This window comes from Adiantum capillus-veneris, chromosome 6, assembly GCF_014529385.1.
Source record: "Adiantum capillus-veneris isolate H3 chromosome 6, ASM1452938v2, whole genome shotgun sequence".
In the NCBI taxonomy this organism is placed as follows: domain Eukaryota; kingdom Viridiplantae; phylum Streptophyta; class Polypodiopsida; order Polypodiales; family Pteridaceae; genus Adiantum; species Adiantum capillus-veneris.
This window is the reverse complement of record NC_140936.1, coordinates 126731289-126745252: the sequence shown is the minus strand read 5'-3', so window position 1 is coordinate 126745252 and position 13964 is coordinate 126731289. Positions and strand designations below refer to the sequence as shown.

At 43.9% G+C, this 13964-nt stretch overlaps 1 protein-coding gene across 1 annotated transcript in view; it reads left to right on the top strand.

Annotated features, from left to right (window-relative positions):
- Positions 1 to 920: 920 nt before the first annotated feature.
- LOC147456238 (uncharacterized) overlaps positions 921 to 13964 on the top strand; it is a 28319-nt gene continuing 15275 nt past the window's right edge. Inside the window, exon 1 of the mRNA XM_086514772.1 lies at positions 921 to 1275. The gene's annotated coding sequence lies outside the window, so the exon portion shown is untranslated. The remainder of the gene's footprint in view (positions 1276 to 13964) is intronic.

Genomic DNA, 13964 nt, shown 5'->3' with positions numbered 1-13964 from the left:
AGTTGAGATTGGCTATTTTGATTATAAGCTTTGTTTATAAAGCCTATCCACCACTGAAAGACGCTATGGTTGAAATCGTAGGAAGTTATGGTAGTGGATGCAGGTGGTTGAAGACATAGGCTGCCAGAAGGGCTTCCACAAAGGACACGTAGCAACAACTACTACCAAAGGGGTCATCAAGTCCACTTGCATGCACTGCTTTGGTAGCCAGAGGGATGCTAGTGGTTTGAATGCACCCTAAGGGTGGGTCCGCCGTCTGAGGGTGGCCACTGGCATTGCAAAAAACACCTTTTATGCATGGCTTCGAAGGTGGCGCTGCAGTCTTCTTGGCCGTCTAGGGTAGCCACTAACTGCGTCAACAATCGCAGCATTTGTGTCGGTCGAGCTTCGCCATCTGCTATTGTGAGGGCCTGTGCATCCACCTTCGCATCCTAGATGCGGTAAGGTTGCTCTTGTGCCATTCTCCTTTTAACGTTCCCTGCTAGGCGAGGTCGATGATGAACAACCGATGAGGCTTCTAGGTATGTGAAAACCTTTGAAAAGATGGACAAGTACCAATCGTCGCCTTTTTGTAGGGTGCGGAGAAGCATCTTTTCCACGAACAATTGCTAGAAGAAATTGGGTAATTTATAAATTCCACATCTCTTGATTACATGACGTGGTAAACAAAGTAAAAAAATCATCATGGGTACGTTGTTTTTGTGATATGATACGCTGGGTGTTTTGTTGTTTCTTTTTATAAGTCTAGAGTACTTAAGATTTTCAACGTTTAAAAAATCAACAAGTCTCACTTTGAGGCCATTCACACCAAACAAGGGGGGAGCCCTAAAAAGAAGAGTTGGACACATGGAAAGGTGTGGTTTCTTCTCTCTCTCTCTCTCTCTCTCTAAAGATAGGGTACATGATGCTATGAAAGAGATCTAGTGGCTAGACCACATGCATGAAAGTTTCTATTTGGGGCTTCTCTTAACAACCCACATAAGTAGGCCTATATATGGTTTGCACCCATTCACTCTTTCATGCCCTTCTCTGTTCAAATTTCGCCTCCCTTCCCCCCCCTCTCTCTCACTTTTGTGAAAGATACAGAATCCTCATTTTTTGCCCACCTTCCCTGGATCCAGGGGTGAGATTGCCTTTTGAAAACCCATCTGCATCTTCCATGTGGGTCTTCTTGTCATCCTTGTTTGAAGTTGAAAGGCACCAGACATAAGAGTGGCGCTTTGCCTTTTAATCATCGCAGGCCTCCATTGATCCATCCCTCTTTTGGATCGCCAGGTACTTTTTTCGCCACTATCAATTTTATTTTTTGCGTTTTTGTTGTTTTAGGAAGTTTGTGTCTCCTTCTTTCTTCCTCTGCCAGGTTATTTTAGTTGTTTTGAAGGGCGGGTGGGTTTTATTGTCTGCTATCACTCCGATCATGCTGTTTATTTTCATATTGGGTTTTCGTAATCATGCCGTCGGAGATCATGCAGTTCAAGATCGAGGTTTTCATGTATCGGATTGACTTCAACATAGTTATCATGTAGATTGGCATGTGTTAGGACATCATCATGAGTCTCATGGTGTTCCATGACCGTTGTGCGAAAGCATCCATTTGTATTCTTCTTGCCATTGGTGATCATGGCTTGCTAACACGTTGTGCGACAACAATAACATGCAAATGTCATTGTCTTGCAAATACTAGGTTATCAAGCCTCTTTCAAACACAATGATGACTATGATATGCTTTGATCAAGTTCTTTGCAATAGCACCAGTATTCAATGGGTGTTATTTTTGACCGGGCCGTAGAAATCAGATTTATGATCTTTCCTTCGACCAAAAACATTGACATCCTTTCTATGTCACCATCTTTAGAACTATTTTACTTCATACTTGATGATGTGATCTTGTATTCTACAATAGCATTAACTTTTTATAGAACACTATGACTTATATTGTGACAAGACAATGCTTTGAATCTTCTTTTTTGCAATAGCGTCAATTCTTATGATTCATTTTTCCCTTGACATTTGTTTGTCATTTAAAATCACGTTGATTCTGTCTTCATCTCTATTGCGTTACTTGTTTTGTGTTTGCAAAAACAATGGATGAGGAGCAAAAAGCTTGCTTAAATGTGAGGAAGCATAGGAAGTTATCTGTCAATGATTGTTAGTTGAGTAGGTTGTATAAGTTTCCTTGCGTGCCATAGTTGAAAGTCCATGACGTGCCAAATAGTGTTGAGGACATAGACCCTTTGACACATTGTGGGAGGCTTCTATAAGAGATCTTTCAAGGTAACTTGGTTTAGTTTTCCATCACTCTTTTGTGTTTGCAATGTGGAGCACTTATTTAGCCTTTGATTCCATGAGATCTTATTTCCCTTCTTGTCCTTGACATTGAGAACTCTTTGAGAGGTGAAAAATCTGCTCTGGTTTGCATTTTTTTGCAGTCGCATTTGTAGATTCACATTTCCCTTTGGTCTCATGTCCATTCCACATGTATCGACACCTTTGGACAACCCCTATGCCCTTTGGTCTCATGTCCATTTCACATGTATCGACACCTTTGGACAACCCCTATCTCGGGCGTCTTGGATCCAATATATGATGGTGTTAAATGCAACGGAATTGAGAGGTTAGACATCATGCGTTTGCAAAAGAGACTTTGTTATTGATGGTACTTTCCTTAGAATGAATAGGGAACCTGATGGAGAGATATATGTCTTTTAGATAGCTAGGATCCATGCAGAAAAATGGTGATTTGCCATTGAGAATTGTATATGTAAGATATGTAAATAATAGATCTAATAGTGTTTCAGAGAAATGGAGGGGGGGGGCGGGGGAGAGAGAGAGAGAGGGAGAGAGAGAGAGAGAGCGTGAAGGAGCTCCACCCTCTAGTTTTCTCTGTCGCTACGTGGACACGCTTCTGCTACAGTCTGGTGTCAGTCATAGTTAGCTTAGGACCTGGCCTAACACTTTGTGAGCCTCTAGCAGGATGTGCATGCCCAGGCAGGTCATAGTAGCATACCCTCTCTTGCACAGTATAGCATTTCAGCACAGAGGCATTACCGCACGTGAACCGCCTCTTAAAGTGCATTTTATTAATTGTTGACTTTTCATTTACCCTTGTTCCGACCGACCCAGACATTTGTACCTATTTAACCAGCCCTTGGTGCACCGATAGAAGCCAAAGGAGGAGTGAAGGTGCTTCTCAAGAACTAAGCAATACCAAGCGGTCGCAGTCCTCGCAGTGTCTACACCAGCGTTTTTATTTTTCAGTCCTCAGAACAGCCAACGTTTTTATCTTTTTAGCCATTGTCATCCATGATGACGACTGATCAGCCCGTAGCCTCGCCGCATTAGCAGATTCCCATCAGCATTCCGAGTGATTTCAGGTTTCAGACACGAGCATCAAGAGCATTTTCAGATTTCAGCCCATTAACTTCGACATCGTCGTCGTTGTCGACATAAAACCCCTCACTACCTCGTCATTGTCGACATAGAACCGAGCAGTACCTCGTCGTCGTCGTCGTCGTCGTCATCATCAACATAGAACCCATCAGTACCTCGTCGTCGTCGTCGTTGATATAGAACTCCTTAGTACCTTGTTGTCGTCGACATAAAACCCATCAATACCTCGTCGTTGTCGTTGACACAGAACCCATCAATACCTCAACACCCCTTAATGCCTCGCAGTACCTTAGTACCTATCAGTACCCAGTATTACCCAACATTAGTAGCATCAACACCATTAGCATCAGCATCAGCATTTAGCATCATTGTATCATCATTGTGCAAGAATAAAGAAAGTACTGGCTCTTGCAATAGAGCAAGGGGGCCCTTGAGGGTTTGGGATCCAACATTCGGTGCTCTCTGTGTGTGTGTGTGTGTGTGTGTGTGTTTACATCTCTGATTCATCAGTTTCAGTTTCTTTTTCAAGCGAAGTAAAATAACCTTGTGTTTGTGTGCGGGGAGTACTAGATCCGAGCTAAATCTTTAAACACTTTTGTTGCACCTGATATTGGTATCAGAGCTTTGTGTATGCTTCGGCTTCACGAACTCTAGGGAAGAACCACCAAGAATCCAAGGAGAACCAAGAACCCAACGAACCTCTCTCAGTTTTTTCCCCTAAAAGAAGCTTCACGTCCCTACCTCGGACTTATTAGCCTCTCGACACCCTCAGTATCAAGCATCAAGTACCAACTCCCATCTTCATTGCCATGTCTTTGAACGAAGATCGACGTCGGATGCACAAATCCAGATTTTGAGTATCAAGATCTACTTGCCTCTTATGCGGATATGGAAGCAGTTGGAGCAAGGATCCCTAACCCTCTTGGGCATTCACATTCGCATGTAGCATGCATCCACTTCCATCGACAAGAAACCCTTGGAAATATCTCCGAGCACCCTTACCTTTCAGCTTCACCCGCAATGTTTTCACAATAGGACTATTCAAGTGGTAGTACTTGCTCGCGAGGCAAAGTTAGCACCAAGGCTCGTATTCTTCGACAGTAGTAAGGCTACCTAGTAACTCGTGTGGTCGGTGTTTGTAACAAACTCGGACACCCCAAGTCTAGATTCTCTCGCGACAAGAGAGAGATTCACGTACAATACTTCACGACTTTAAAATCACAGTTCAATTTAGTCGACATGCCTGGCGTAGTTCCGTGCCAAGAGAGATTGGCCCCAAAGACTGGCGCCCCTTTTGGTATTTCTTTTATGTTAACCTTTGAGCAAAGTACAACTCCCGTAGGGTCCTCCTCTCTCAGACTCTGCGTCCAGATGCTTTGAGAAGTGAGTCACTTAGGGCTCTTTTATTCTTACAAGGGATGCCAAAAGCAGAGCCCCAAAAGTAGTTAAACTCTACAAACAACTTGATCCCAAAAGCTTTAAACTTTAAAGCAAAAGTTCCAAAAGCAGTAAAACTAAAAGATCTGTCCAAAAAGCAAGTAGCACAAATTACGAAAATCCGTACTGTTGCCACGTCACCCTGTCAGTGCATTATGCGGAAATCCGTATTGTTGCCACGTGACACATGTCAACACAAAATCCGTTGCTACTGTATTGTCTGCCACATCATCATTTATCAATGTAATTTGCGAACAGTTCGTACTATCTGTCCACGTCAGCAGATTGCTGTGTGTGTGTGTGTGTGTTCGGGTAGCATGGCCATGTCATCATTTTGTGACATCCCCCTCTTGAAAAAATTGTAATCGCCCTTGATTACGCTTGCAAAACAGACAGAGGTCATAAACCAGTTCAGTAGACACTAACTCTAAGTACCGACGCACTAGACACGACACCTCTAGTACTTGTACAAAGACAACAGTCACATTACTGCACATGACATCACATGACAATCAATCACAGCAACATTCATTCCAAATCTCAGACCATGAGTGCCAGCAACGTATTTAGTAACACATCTAGATCCATTCTGGACCTCATTGATGTCAGATTAACTAATCCCATATTGCGATCATGTCTATAGAGATTTTCTACTCAAGCACTATCATGTGCAAGTAGTCATTCGCCTCAAGCACTCTCGTGTGCGAGAATCTTTCGCCTCAAGCACGGTCGCGTGCGAGGAATCTTTAGCCTCAGGCACTCTCGTGTGCGAGAAATCTTTCGCCTCAAGCACTCTCGTGTACGAGAAATCTTTCCTGAGGGTCCCAATCCATCATTCTGTTCATACTGAACAGAGTGGTTTAATCATTCATTCCATTGAATCAGTCGTGATCCATGATTTGTTATCAAGTTCATTCGGGACCTGTCACTGCTCCAAAATCATCATCATCTCATTCTTAATTCTGCTCTTTGTCTAGAATTAATAGATTCTTTTATAAAACATCAATTTTATTCAATTTAAAATCATCTTCCAGAAAGTCTTATTTCATAAATTCATAAAGCAAAATAATGCTAGTCATCAAAAAATCTGTTCTGGAACGAGAATCGCCTCGTCCAGTTGTCCTTTGAATCTTCCAGTCATCGTGATTCTTGTGCCTTTTTGGGGCTCCGTGTAGGGATATATCCTTGTTCTCCACATTCAAAACACTTTCTTGCTTTGAAATATTCATCTCTTTGGTCTTTTGTCAGTGAAGGTCGTCTACCTCTTCGTCGATTGTTTTTGCTATGACTTCGTGAAGATTCATCTGATGGGTAAGTCAAGTTACCTGAAGGCATAGCAAATCCCCGCTTCGCATGTCCCATCAACTATTGTATAGACTCGGACTTCCTTTTGAGATAATAGTCTCAAATTTCTTTGGGAAGTCCACAACAAAACTGTTCAATCTGCTCCTTAAAACTGATCTTCTTAAAGGATGAAACAGGTAGAAAAATTTTCCAAAATTTTTTACAGTAAAAATCCAAAGATTCTGTTTTGACCATCCGAACATGACTCCAATCAGTAATTACGTCTCGTTCGTATTCTTGTGTGGGCCATGAAGAAATAAAGAGCTTAAATTTCAGCCACTTTGTCGGCGCTTGTTTCCTTAACAACAGAGTGGACCACCATGTCCGCCTGAGAAACCCTATTACAAGAAGGCCGATGCTTTGAATGTTTTGAAAGAGGGCATACGTTGACTACATGTCCTTAGCGAGCCTCGATGTCTTCAAAGCAACGCTCTTATGACAGAAAGATCCCCAGGGCCACCTCTAGCTAAGAGAGCTAGATCTGCTATTGGACTAATACTCGATATTTATGGCATAAACATCGAGAGTACAAATGAATTATGCAAAGCTTATGACAAAGTTAACGGCTTAAAAGCCCTGATCTTCTTTGACCCCGACGCTTCAGAGAACTTCATCTATCCAGTCTTCTTGAAGGCTGAAGCAGATGCTTTTTGATTATGATGTAGAGAGTGGAGAACTTGAAGCCGAGCTAGCCACGGGCAAACTCAGAAACTGTTATCGCTTATTGCCAATTGATGCTCTTCCAGTGACTATCCACCAAGGCTATCATGAAAAAGCCGATTTTGACATTATGAAGTTAGGCAATTGCGACGTTCTCTTGGGCATGCCTTGGCATGACAAGAATGATGCGACTCTCCAGATCCGGAACCAAACTATTACCGTGATACAGAAGGACAAGCAAGTCTTTCTCAAAGTTTCCGAACAAAAACGTGAATGAATTATCTACTTGTTTTAAATACTTTTGAACTCTGTTTGAGGAAGTCGTGTTTGGAATTTGTTTGAAATAGATGGTATCTGTTTTAAACCTATCTTGGTGCCGATTTGAATTGTTTTGACTCTGGTATTAAGGTGTCAATGCGTGGTGATTTACTCCTGGGTGGAGTAGTGAGAAATCCTTTTTTGGTATTATCAGAACCTCGGAACGACGCATTTCGTCGGAATGACGTAGACGGGATGTCTAGGGAGCATTTCGTCGGAATGACGTAGACAGGATGTCTGGGGAGCCTTTTGTTGCATGTTGAAAAACTTGCGAATGACGCAGATGGGATCTCTGGGAAGCATTTGGTTGTATGTTTGAAACCTCCTAGCGACGCAAGCTGAGATCTGGGGAGCGTTTGGTTGTATCAGTCCTTTGAGCTCATGGCCCGGACCTTTTGAGGTTATTTGTGTCAAAGTCCGCAATGCGAAAGCGTGTAGACCAAGGTGAGAGAGAGAGAGAGAGAGAGAGAGAGAGAGAGAGAGAGAGAGAGAGAGAGAAGAAGAAGAAGAAGAAGAAGAGAGTTTTAATGTCTTAGGAAATTATCCCAAGAGACCTCAAAGATCTAGTCGACGAGGAGAGTTGAACTCAAGACCTCTTATTCAAGAGGGAGAGATGCAATGAACCAATCAACCAAGGTAATGAGATAACAGATGATAGTACATTGGGGGCTGAGGGTTTCTTATATAGAAATAGTAAATTGCCCTACCCAAACTATGACAAATAAGTGAAATAAATCCCTAAAAGCTAAAATAAATACTAGGTTCACACTGGGCAGTTCACTTGAGATGCCTAAACTTTTTAACACCCTCTCTGCAGTTCACAGCAGACATCAATAGTGAAACCAAGTCGTTGAAGAAGCTAGCATGGACACCCAAGCAGCTCTGCAGACTACTGGATACACCTCGGTGTTGCTCTCCTCAACTTTGTACCTAAAAGAAATGTCATCTTGAGCATCGATTGCCTCTGTAGAAAATCTGAACTGTAGACAAGACTACGTCCAATAATCCCCATTCGTGAACTGTGAACATATCATGTCCAAAATATAACACTCCAAGATAATGAACTTTGGAATACATCTTGTCCATGATGCGACCAACAACAATGAATTGGCGTGCCCATCCATAGTGTCTTTGATACGCCTGATTAGTTCCCTGCCAAATGCATGTGCCTTGAACTCCGACTTAGGGGTCCAAACACCAATAACTTGAACCCCTACACAAGGGTCCAAATCAATCATAGGGAGCACTGTATGTCCCTCTCTGCCACTCACAAGCCTCTCTCTGGCTGAAGCTAGTGGTGACACCTGTCATTTGACTAGAAATTTGACGTCGAGACCACTGTGGCCACCACCACGAGTGCCATGCCGATCTCCTCTGTCAAATCTTTATTTACCATAACCTCTGTCCAACTTGCCTTGGACTTTGTCTTCAAGTGAATTCCTGCTTTTGCCTTTGGCTTCCAACTCCTGAGCCAAAGAAAGCGTCGAATCACAATCATAACTGTGGTGGTACCTCTCGGGTACGGAGGCAGCTAACTGAGTACTGGTACTGCCATCCGTGTCAAGCTTGCCGATGCCGATGTCCTCAATCAAACTCGCCCATTTGCCTTTGACTTGACAACGTCGAGCCAAACAATTGGGTGGTCTCCTTGAGAACTGTGCCGGTGCATAGGCCGCTAACTCGAAGGCTGATCTGCTCTCGATAGCTTTTAGTTGGTTGTCCACACCCTCTTTTGCTGCTCTTCCCAAGTCGCTCCAATAGATTCCTCTTTGCCGCGCCACGACCGCCGCAAAGCCTCGCACCTCTTCCACCTCGCACCTCCTCCACCTCCTTTGCACTTGCTGCACTCGCCCTCGCCTTCCTATTCGGCCGGGGGAATTACTGCTGCGTTTTGAATGCAGGTGGGCAGAGTTTCAACTCCGTGCAGGCAGGGCAGCAAGGGGTTGCGTTTCAAAACGCTTGGAGGCAGATTGCTGCGAAGGCAAGGTGTGAACAGCCAGCAGGGCAGGTTTCCGCGCAGGGAAGAGGGCAGGGCAGGGCAGCGTTTCAGAAACGCCAGGCAGCAGGGCATTTCAAAAAACGCCAGGGCAGCAGGCTTTCCAAAACGCTGGCTGTGCAGAGGAAAAACGCAAGGTAGCAGTAGGCAAAAATGCTAAATTCCAGCGCTGGGCAGCAGATGGAAAAAACGCCAGGTTGTGCCAAAAATGCAGGCAGCAGAAATCTGAAATTGCAGGGCAGCCAGCAGGTGATTTGGTGGCAAGTTACTTCTTCGTCTTCTCCTCCGGGACGCCTCGCTCCGCCAGGATCTTTCAATCGCGCTGCTCTAATACCATGTCAAAGTCCGCGATGCGGAAGCGTGTAGACCAAGGGGAGAGAGAGAGAGAGAGAGAGAGAGAGAGAGAGAGAGAGAGAGAGAGAACCAATCAACCAAGGCAATGAGTTAACAGATGATAGAACAATGGGGGTTGAGGGTTTCTTATATAGAAACCTCAGTAAATTGCAGTACCGAGACTTTGACACATAAGTGAAATAAATCCCTAAAAGCCAAAATAAATACTGAGTTTACACTGGGCAGTTCACTAGAGATGCCTAAACTTGACGAGGTAATCGTTAAGTAGCTTCATACCGCAAACCGTCTGTCTCGGGGGAGTGCATAGCGGCGCTGTTTGTTGTGTCTTATAACATGCATATGTGAGCATTTGTGTTGCTTTGTGATGTGCCAACCATTAAATATATTCCTAATTGGATGAGATTGCTTGGTATGTAATTTTAGTGCATCAAGATACTTGTTAGAGATCAAAGCGGTTTGGGTGTGATGGCTAATTTTGCTATGCCAAAATATTAAGAGCTCCGATTTGGAATGAGAATATACTCCTTATTGGATGAGATTTTTTTGGAAAGCCAACGACCTAGGATATCAAGAGCTCCAATCTGGAATGAGAAAACTAATTGTCCCTCGGAATGACTTTTAATTTTTTTTGAGCTAACTTGAGTTGTTTTATAGATATGTTGTAATCGTGGATGATTACCACTGTTGACGTTTCAAGCCACTGAAGACCTGAGCCGACTTGCATATCCCGACTGAGGGGCCTAAACCCTAAGTGAAGAAGCAACAAAAGAAGCAGCAGCAACAGAAGTAGTTTTACCAACTTGCAAAGTCTTGTCGAGTGGCCTATTTTTAAAGAAGAGTTCCCATCAACTTATGGGACCACATTCGATGGGTCCAAGTGCCTAGGGGCATTAAAATAAAGCAGGACCACACACACACTGCCCAAAGGTGATTACGTGGCAGCTGTACGAACGCCCGTGATTTGTGCTGATGATGTGGCATCTTGTATGAAATTCCACGAAACGCGTTGATTGTTGATGACCTGGTAGATTGTATGGACAACTCTTTTCCTAGCTGTTCATGTAACTACTTCTGAGAAGCGAAGGGCCTTAAAGTATGTGCCATTGGCTCAGTCTCTGGTACGTCTCTGCTTGGGAATGCAAAGGATAGAGTATTTGGCTTGTACTGAAGTCTGAGTCGAAGCAATATAAAGAAATACTGAAAGGGGCTTCAAGGTTTGGGGCTAGTGCTCTCTTAGGGTGAAACTCTGCCACTCCCCGTCTCGTGTGTCGTGCATCTCTTTCAGTTTAGTTGTTATTTGAAGTGCTTAAAGTTGTTCAGTCTGTTCTTTTCCGTTGGCATGTGGTGCCTGTCTTGTACAATTGCCTCTTGGTCTTGATGAGTTTGCTCACTTGTCGTTCTATAGCCTTGTCAAATTCATCCTCCGAGTACACCCTTTGCCTTGGTACCTCCGGTGTAGATTTCTTCTTTAAAGCCGACTTGAGAGGTGAACGAATGGCGGCATGCCATCCAGACTCCACCTTGTCAAGTGGATGCTTTGCCAAAAATTTTGTGCATTGGGGATCTTTGGAGTACTTAAGCATCTACAGAGCACAATTGTCGACCTGTTGTTGATGTTGTATCTCCAATTTTTTTCGCAAGTTGTGGGTGGTGACCATACTCTTCTCCCAAATTGTCAGAAGGAGGTTGATGTCCATTCGAATCCCCGTTCTTTTCTTCTATACTCGAGTGGTCGGGTGCAACAGTTTCCTCCTGACGAGATTCGTCGACTGAATCCATGTGTGTTGCAAGTAAAAGGATCTGATCCTTTGTAGAAGAAGAATTGTTTGAGCTCTATTGCACCCAAGTGGCCGGGTGCAACAGTTTCCTCCTGATGAGATTTGTTGATTGAATCGATGTGTTTTGCAAGTAAAGGAATCGAATCCTTTGTAGAAGAAGAATTGTTTGAGCTCTGATACCACTGTAATAGACTTGGACACTCCCAGACAAAGATCTAGTGCAACACACGTGAGAGAAACTGAAAGAAATAAACAAAGCTGAGAGAGAAATGACATGGAACGACGAAGTTCCGCGTCTAGAGCTTCTAGCCTCAAAGGCTGAGGCCTCTTCTCAGTATTTCTTTATCATTAATCTTGCATAAGTACAAGGTCCAAGGGTCTTCTCTCTCCGCGGTGCTCTCAAGCTAATCTACTGGTAGAGGAGCCCTTGGCACCCTTTTAAAGGCCCTTGGCCAAAGCAGTACACAAAAAGCATTAGTGTAAAAGTATTTGGAGCCTCAAAAGCTAGCGCCCCATTGGCTGTGCATACAGTCTGCCACGTCACTTGCTATCAGCGCAAAATCGTGGCGCATTTTGTGGTGGTCCATATAGCTTGCCATCCCATTAGTTGCTATGCGAATTGGGTTTCCTACTTTTATTGATAAGGTTTTAGGCCCCTCGGTCTGAGTATCGTAAGTTGGTACAACATATTAGGTTAGTTTTCCTTAGTTTTGGACTACTCGAATGAATTCTATAAGTTGGATAAACTTCTTCAGTTTCTTTCGGAGAATCTCTAGGCCCTTCTGTTCAGGCTCTGCCTTTTTAGGCTATGAGTCATGTCTTCGTGACACCCGGAAAGGGGCGCCTGTGGCTTGTAACTCTTGCACATCAGAGTCATACTTGCACATAGAAAGGATTAATGCCTTGGAGTATATGCTAGATCCGCGGGAAATGACAATTACTTTCAATAAGATGGCATGATCATGAAAGGTTACTCATTGTGCATATGTGGGTTGAATGCTTATATTTTTTCACAAACATCTTGGATTTATGTTTTGAAGCTAGAATCAAGGTCTGCATGAAAAGAGCTTTTATTTGATACCCATAGAGATTTATCTTTTTGCTAGCAATTTTTCACAGAAAGAAGGTTTTAGAAGCTTCTAGAAGATTCTAGGCGGCGGATTCCATAAGGACAAGTGGAAGGACATTTGTTGCAAGGCTTTCAAAAATTGGAACACTTGTCCACTCTTTTTGACCATTGAAAGAACACTTGTCGCGAATTTTTCAAAAGTTGGGACACTCCGCCTTTTTTGACATGTGGTTTGACATTTGTCACAGGCTCCTCTTTTCTCTTTTGTTCTTGAGGCCACTTCACCTATAATTACAACCCTTTTCCCCTCACTTGAGCTAAGACTCATGCTAGACTGCAGCAGAAGCATGTCCACGTAGCGCAAGTGCAAGTGCGCACGTGACACTACATTTCCCTTCTCTCTTTCTTGAAAGAACCCATTTCCGTTGTCAGGTGCAGCGGGATTTAGCTCGGATCTAGTACTCCGCACAAACACAAGGTTACTTTACTTCACTTGAAAGAGAGTCTGAACTAAACACAATGAAGGGGAGAGAGAGAGAGAGAGAGAGAGAGAGAGAGAGAGAGAGAGAGAGAGAGAGAGAGAGAGAGAGAGAGAGAGAGCATGTCAGGTCCCAACCACCCTTAAGGGCCCCCTTGCTCTGTTGCTAGAGCAAGTACTTTCTTTGTTACTTGCACAAATGTTGATACAATGACTAAATGTTGAGATGTCGAGATGCTAGCGGGTACTTGATGCTACTGATGCGAGGATTGCTGAAGGGTACTGCGGTAGGTGCCGAGGGATATTGCGGTGGATGCTTGAGGCTAAGTGCTAAGTATTGCGGGTACTTGGTGCTTAGTACAACGGGGTACTTTGGTATTGTTGGGTATTGAAGGTTCTTAATGTTGCGGTGTTGCTGAGCTGGTAGGTGCTAATGGGTGCTGCTGGAGATGCGACGACAACAATGATGACGATACTTGAGAGATGTTGTACTACAAGGCTATGGCTAAATGCTGAAAATGCTAGGGATGCTTGTTGGAATCTGTAAATGCGATGAGGCTATGGGCTGATCCGCTATCGCCGGTAGCGGCGATAGGCTGAAAACTGAAAATGCTGATGGTCTGAGGGCTGAAATCTGCAGTTTGCTGGCAATCTGCTGAATGCAAAACGCTGGCAAGGCTGATGTTGGCTTCTGAAAACGTTGAGGATATGCTGATGAGGCGAAAGTGCTGAATGGTGAGGGCAAAGGGGCAGATGGCTGATGCTGAAAATATTGGACTTGCTGATGAGAAACGTTGGCTGAACAGTCCCGTGGTACTTGAGAGGCACTTGCCACTGCTCCCATGTCCTCTTTTGGCGCCCCTAGTGCTACCTATATAGGATGAAAAAGCTAGGTCGAGCAGCTACATGGACAGCCTCATGATTTGTTAAAATACCCAAGTGACTTATAAGGGGTGGTTCCCACGCCTACATGCCTATTGACTGTACTGTGCAAGAGAGGGTATGCAACTATGATCGGCCTGGACATGCACGTCCTGCTAGAGGCTCACAAGGGTGCCGGTGTCACCAGGAGGTGTATTTTTGCTGTTGCCTTCCGAAAATAAGTACTAGATATTTTTATTTATTTTTACTTTTACTTGT